Here is a 5,616-nt window from a genome sequence, read left to right as displayed (position 1 = left end):
AGTTTTCAAATGCCAGCATGCACTTTTCATCAAAGATAAATGGTGTATCAGATACAAGGAGATTGCTTAAGGGCTTGGCTATCTTTGAAAAATCTTTAATAAACCTTCTGTAAAAGCCAGCATGCCCTAGAAAACTCCTAATTGCCTTGACATCACTTGGTGGAGGTAATTTTTCAATGAGTTCCACCTTGGCTCTGTCCACTTCAATGCCTTGGTTAGAAACCTTATGACCAAGAACTGTTCCTCCTGTCATTATAAAGTGACATTTCTCCCAGTTCAAGACCAAATTAGTTTCTTGACATCTTTTTAATACCAGGGCCAGGTGATTTAGGCAACTAGGGAAGGAATCTCCGAATATCGAGAAATCTTCCATAAAAACTTCAATGAATTTCTCTATCATATCTGAGAAGATAAAAAGCATGCAGCGTTAGAAAGTCGCAGGTGCATTACATAGCCCAAATGGCATGCGCCTGTAGGCGAACACTCCATATGGGCATGTGAATGAGGTTTTCTCTTGTTCTCTCGGATCAACCACTATTTGATTGTATCCTGAATAACCATCGAGAAAATAGTAATATGCGTGTCCGGCAAGTCTTTCCAGCATCTGATCCATGAATGGAAGGGGGAAATGATCTTTTCTTGTAGCTTCATTCAGTTTTCTGTAGTCTATGCACATCCGCCATCCTGTGACGGTCCTGGTGGGGATCAGTTCGTTCTTCTCATTGGGGACTACAGTGATTCCTCCCTTTTTTGGCACAACATGCACGGGGCTGACCCAGGGGCTGTCTGAGATCGGGTAGATTACTCCTCCCTGCCATAGCTTCATAACTTATTTCTGTACCACTTCCTTCATGACTGGATTCAGCCTCCTTTGGGGTTGAATTGATGGTTTGGCATCATCTTCCAACAATATCTTATGCATGCATATGGCCGAACTGATTCCTTTCAGGTCAGCGAGGGTCCATCCAATGGCATTCTTATGCTTTCACAACAATTGGAGTAGTTCCTCTTCTTGCCTGTGGCTGAGGGCTGAGTTAATGATCATTGGGTAACTTTCATTCTCCCCTAAGTATGCATATTTGAGGGTGGGTGGCAGTGTTTTGAGTTCAAGTTTAGGTGCTTCCTTTCCTTCACTCTTCCCTTCTAATGTGCATTGAATGTGAACCTCTGCTGCTGTAACCTCTTCGCTTGAAGCTGACTCTTCTTCTGTCAACCCCTCAAATTCTTCCTCTTCGAGAGTATCTTGTGCTATATCTTCTAGTGAATCTAACCTCATACACTCTCCCATTGGTTCTTGTGGGTAACTCATGACTTTGAACACATTGAATATCATCTTCTTATTGTATAACCTCAGTGTCAGTTCACCTTTCTGGACATCAATGATAGCTCCAGCAGTGGCCAGGAATGGTTTGCCCAGAATGATAGAAGCTTTGGTTCCTTCCTTCATATTCAACACCACAAAGTCTGCTGGGAAGATAAAGTCTCCTACCTTCACTAGCAAGTCTTCTACTATGCCGTGAGGAAACTTGAATGATCGATCTGCCAGTTGTAGGGCCATTTTTGTTGGCTTGGCCTCCTCAATTTTCATTTTTTTCATCATGGCTACTGACATCAAATTTATGCTGGCTCCTAAATCACACAGAGCCTTCTGCACCGTGATCTCTCCTATAATACAAGGGATCTGGAAGCTCCCAGGATCCTTCAATTTCTGGGGTAGCTTGTGCTGAATGATGGCACTACATTCCTCGGTTAGTATCACCATTTCGTTGTTCTTCCAACTTCTCTTTTTGGTCATCAATTCCTTCAAGAAATTGGCATAGAGCGGCATTTGCTCTATTGCTTCAGCAAAGGGTATGTTAATCTGTAGTTTCTTGAAGATTTCTAGAAACCTTGAGAATTGGCTGTCATCCCCCTTTTTCCTCAATTGCTGAGGATATGGGACTCTTGGAACATATGGCTTCAGCTCTTCTCCCCTTTTACGCGAATTGGAGATGGGAACTTGAACTTCCTCTTGTTCCTCATTCCTTTCAGTTGGGTCCTCCTTTTGTGGTTTCTTGGAGGTCTCCTTCAACTCCTTACCACTTCTGAGGGTGATAGCTTGACACTCCTCCCTTGGGTTTGGCTCAATGTTGCTACCAAGGTTATGAGCAGGGGATTGCTGGAGTAGGTAACCAACTTGTGTCTCAAGTTTCTTGATGGCAATCTCTTGATTCTGCATGTTGGATCGCACCTCTTCTCAGAACATCTTACTGTCTTGAATCTCCTTACATATGCTCTCGAGTAGGGTCTCAGTCTTTGAGAGTCTATCCTCGGATGGTGATGGTGAGTTGAGATTGGAGGGATGAGAATGGCTAGTTTGGTTTTAATATGGATGTTGAAAAGGATTACTAGGTGGGTGCTGATATGGTCTCTGTCTGGCATGTTTGTGGTGTCTCTGATCTTGGCCTGGGTCTTACTGATTTCCCTACCCAAAGTTTGGGTGGTTTCTCCAACCAGGATTATATGTTTTGGAGTATGGGTCATGGTTCTGCCTAGGTGAACTTCCAATGTAGTTGGCTTGTTCCTGATCACCCTCTACTTCTTCATTCACTCCTTCTTGGGTTGCTGCTGAAGTGGTGATTGTTGCTACTTGATTCCTCTCCATTTTTTGGTGAGGTCAGCTAATTGCTTGGTAATCATCCTGTTTTGAGCTAGCAGTGCATCCACATTGTTCAGCTCCATCACTCTTCTAGTATTGCCTCTTTCAGAAGCATAGAAGTAGTCAATCTCTGCTACAGTCTCAATGACATCTATGGCTTCTTCAATGGTCTTCTTCTTGTTCAGAGATCCCCCTGATGAGTGGTCTACTACCTTCTTTGATTCATACGAAAGGCCTTCATAGAAAATGTGCAACTGCACCCATTCATTGAACATATCTGGCGGGCATCTTCTTGTCAAGTCTTTTAACCTCTCCCATGCTTCATATAGAGTCTCACCATCCTGCTGCCTGAATGTTTGTACCTCAGCTCTTAACCTGTTGATCTGTTGAGGAGGATAGAATCTTGCCAAGAACTTGTTCACTATATCTTCCCAGGTTGCTAAACTCTCCTTTGGGAAGGATTCCAGCCATTTAGATGCTTTGTCCTTGAGTGAGAAGGGAAACAGAAGTAGTCTATAGGTGTCAGGATGAACACCATTAGACTTCACAGTATCGCATATCCTCAGGAAGGTAGTTAGATGTTGATTGGGGTCTTCTTGGACACTTTCTCCAAATGAACAATTGTTCTGAACAAGGGTGATGAGCTGTGGCTTTAGTTCAAAGTTGTTGGCATGTATGGTTGGCCTTTGGATGCTACTTCCTTAGTTTCCTGGGTTTGGGTTGATGTAAAAACCCAGAACTCTTCTCTCTTATCCAGCCTGATGTGCTGGACCTTCTCTGCCATGGTTGTGAGCCTCTTCTTCATGATGGTTCTCAATATTCTCCTCCATGTCTGGTTCAAAGTACTCTTCCTCTTTCTCAGTACCAACTACTCTCTTTCCTCTTGCTTCCCTCCTTAATCTAAGGAAGGTCCTCTCAGGTTCAGAATCAAAGGAAGTTGAAGCCCCGCTTCTTCTACCTGTCATACAACCAACAAAGCAAATACAAGAGAGATAGATGCAGACAGTAATTTCTATAGAAATGCTGTTATTGTGAGTGATGCAATATATCAAGCAGTTAGCGGGTTAGTAACTGAATTGTAAACAACTAAGAAAATGGGTAGGGGAAAGGGAAGAAAATAGCTAAACAGAAAGTAAATTACTCAAATGAACTTAAATCAAACAAAATAAAAACAGATGCTTAATCTAGTTATCCACCAATTTAATCATTGTTGATACAAAATCAATCCCCGGCAACGGCGCCATAAACTTGATGCACGGAAACTTGTCTCTCAATAAATTTCCTTCTGCAAGTATACCGAATTGTCGTCAAGTAAAAACTCACAGTAGAGTGAGGTCGAATCCCACAGGGATTGATGGGTCAAGCAAGTTTAATTGGAAGAATGTTCTAGTTGAGCTAAGCAGAAAGTGAGTTGAGAATAGTAGGAAATTAAATCGCGTGAAAGTAAATAGCAGAAAATAAATGACGGGAAGTAAATTGCAGAATCTTAAATGGGGAAGAGAAGTTTAGCATGAAAGTAAATGGCAATAAGTAAAGAGAATGGGTAAGATCAGAAATGGGAAATTCATTGGGCTTAGGAGATGTTGCATTCTCCGGATCAAGTTCATTTTCATCTCTTCCTCAATCAATGCATTCATTGATCTCCTTGGCAATCTTAAGTGATTGAATTCCAATTCCTTGGTAATTCAATCTCTCAAATCAGATCAATAGCCAATTCCTTGGTCTAATTGCTCATGAGAAGAGATGAAGTGTGGTCACTGATTATACCACATGTATTTCCAAATCAAAGTATTGGGAGAATTATATGTCACCATGTCCGCCCAAACCCCAAATCAAAGTATTGGGAGAATTATATGTCATGATCTCTTCATCCCTTTTCCAAGGTTCAGAAGAGATCCAAGTATGAATAGCTTCTTTTCCAAAATAACTACTCAATTGGATGAAGATTGAAAGCTTTCTAGTAAAATCAAGAGAAAAGAAAGAAGAAGGATTATGAAAACTATTATTGATCCATCAAAATACAATAGAGCTCCCTAACCCAATAAAATAGGTTTAGTTCTTCATAGCTCTGGGAATGGAAAGCAAAGATAGAGAATACATTCTGAAAGTTAAACTAGAAGTGCAGAGAAAGTAAAATACAGAGAGTAATTCTAATAATGCCCAAAAGCTCTCTTTTCTAGTTCAAAGCTCTCCCTATTTATACTACTCTTCTGATCTTCTAGTTGGCTCTTCAAGTCTTGGATATGGGCCTTTGGATCCTGAGTTGAAATAGTTATCTTCTTCAGTGGGCTCAGCTTTACATGCAGAGAAAGTGTGAAGTAGTCAGGGACTTTAGCTTAGGGCGTTAGTGGTGTTGACGTTAAGTGAAAATGTGGGGTTGAGAACGTTAGTGACAATCACCTTTTTCACTAACGTTCCTAACCCAAAGTGGTCCACATTAACTTCAACGTTAGTGGCACTAACGTGACCACTAACGTTGACCCTTGGCCATTCGCAAACGTTACTGGGGTTTACCTTTTTCAATAACGTTGAGAGTACCCCTTTCTCCCTACGTTAGAGTTCGCGTTAGAATAGTTAACGTGGCCTTTAACGTAGGCTTGCCAAATCTTCGAGAGCGTTAGTGACACTTACCTTTGTCACTAACGCTTCAGAATGCCCCTACTTCCCACGTTAGAGTTCACGTTAACTAAGTTAACGTGACTTCTAACGTGGTATTGATAGCCATCTCCAATGTTAGTGACAAAGGTGAGTGTCATTAACGTTGGCTCATCATCACTCTTCTCCACGTTAGCTTCCATGTTAATGTAATTAACGTGGCAACTAACGTGGCTCATAGGGGCTCAATCCAACGTTAGTGACAAAGGTGAATGTCACTAACGTTGGTGATTCTTGCTCCCTCCACGTTAGAGTCCACGTTAACTAGGTTAACGTGGCTTTTAACGTAGCCAATATGGGCTTAGTCCAACGTTAGTGACAAA

General features: G+C 41.7%; 1 non-coding gene across 1 annotated transcript; it reads left to right on the top strand.

The window, feature by feature from the left end:
• Positions 1 to 2,908: 2,908 nt before the first annotated feature.
• LOC148567953 (small nucleolar RNA R71) lies at positions 2,909 to 3,015 on the top strand. The gene has a single exon (XR_015881462.1). It is a non-coding gene; the product is annotated as a small nucleolar RNA R71 (small nucleolar RNA).
• The last annotated feature ends 2,601 nt before the right edge of the window (positions 3,016 to 5,616 follow it).

Source organism: Arachis ipaensis, chromosome B4, assembly GCF_059453495.1.
Source record: "Arachis ipaensis isolate K30076 ecotype BB chromosome B4, ASM5945349v1, whole genome shotgun sequence".
Classification (NCBI taxonomy): domain Eukaryota; kingdom Viridiplantae; phylum Streptophyta; class Magnoliopsida; order Fabales; family Fabaceae; genus Arachis; species Arachis ipaensis.
Note: the sequence above shows the minus strand (reverse complement) of the source record. Positions and strands in the feature narration are given on the sequence as shown.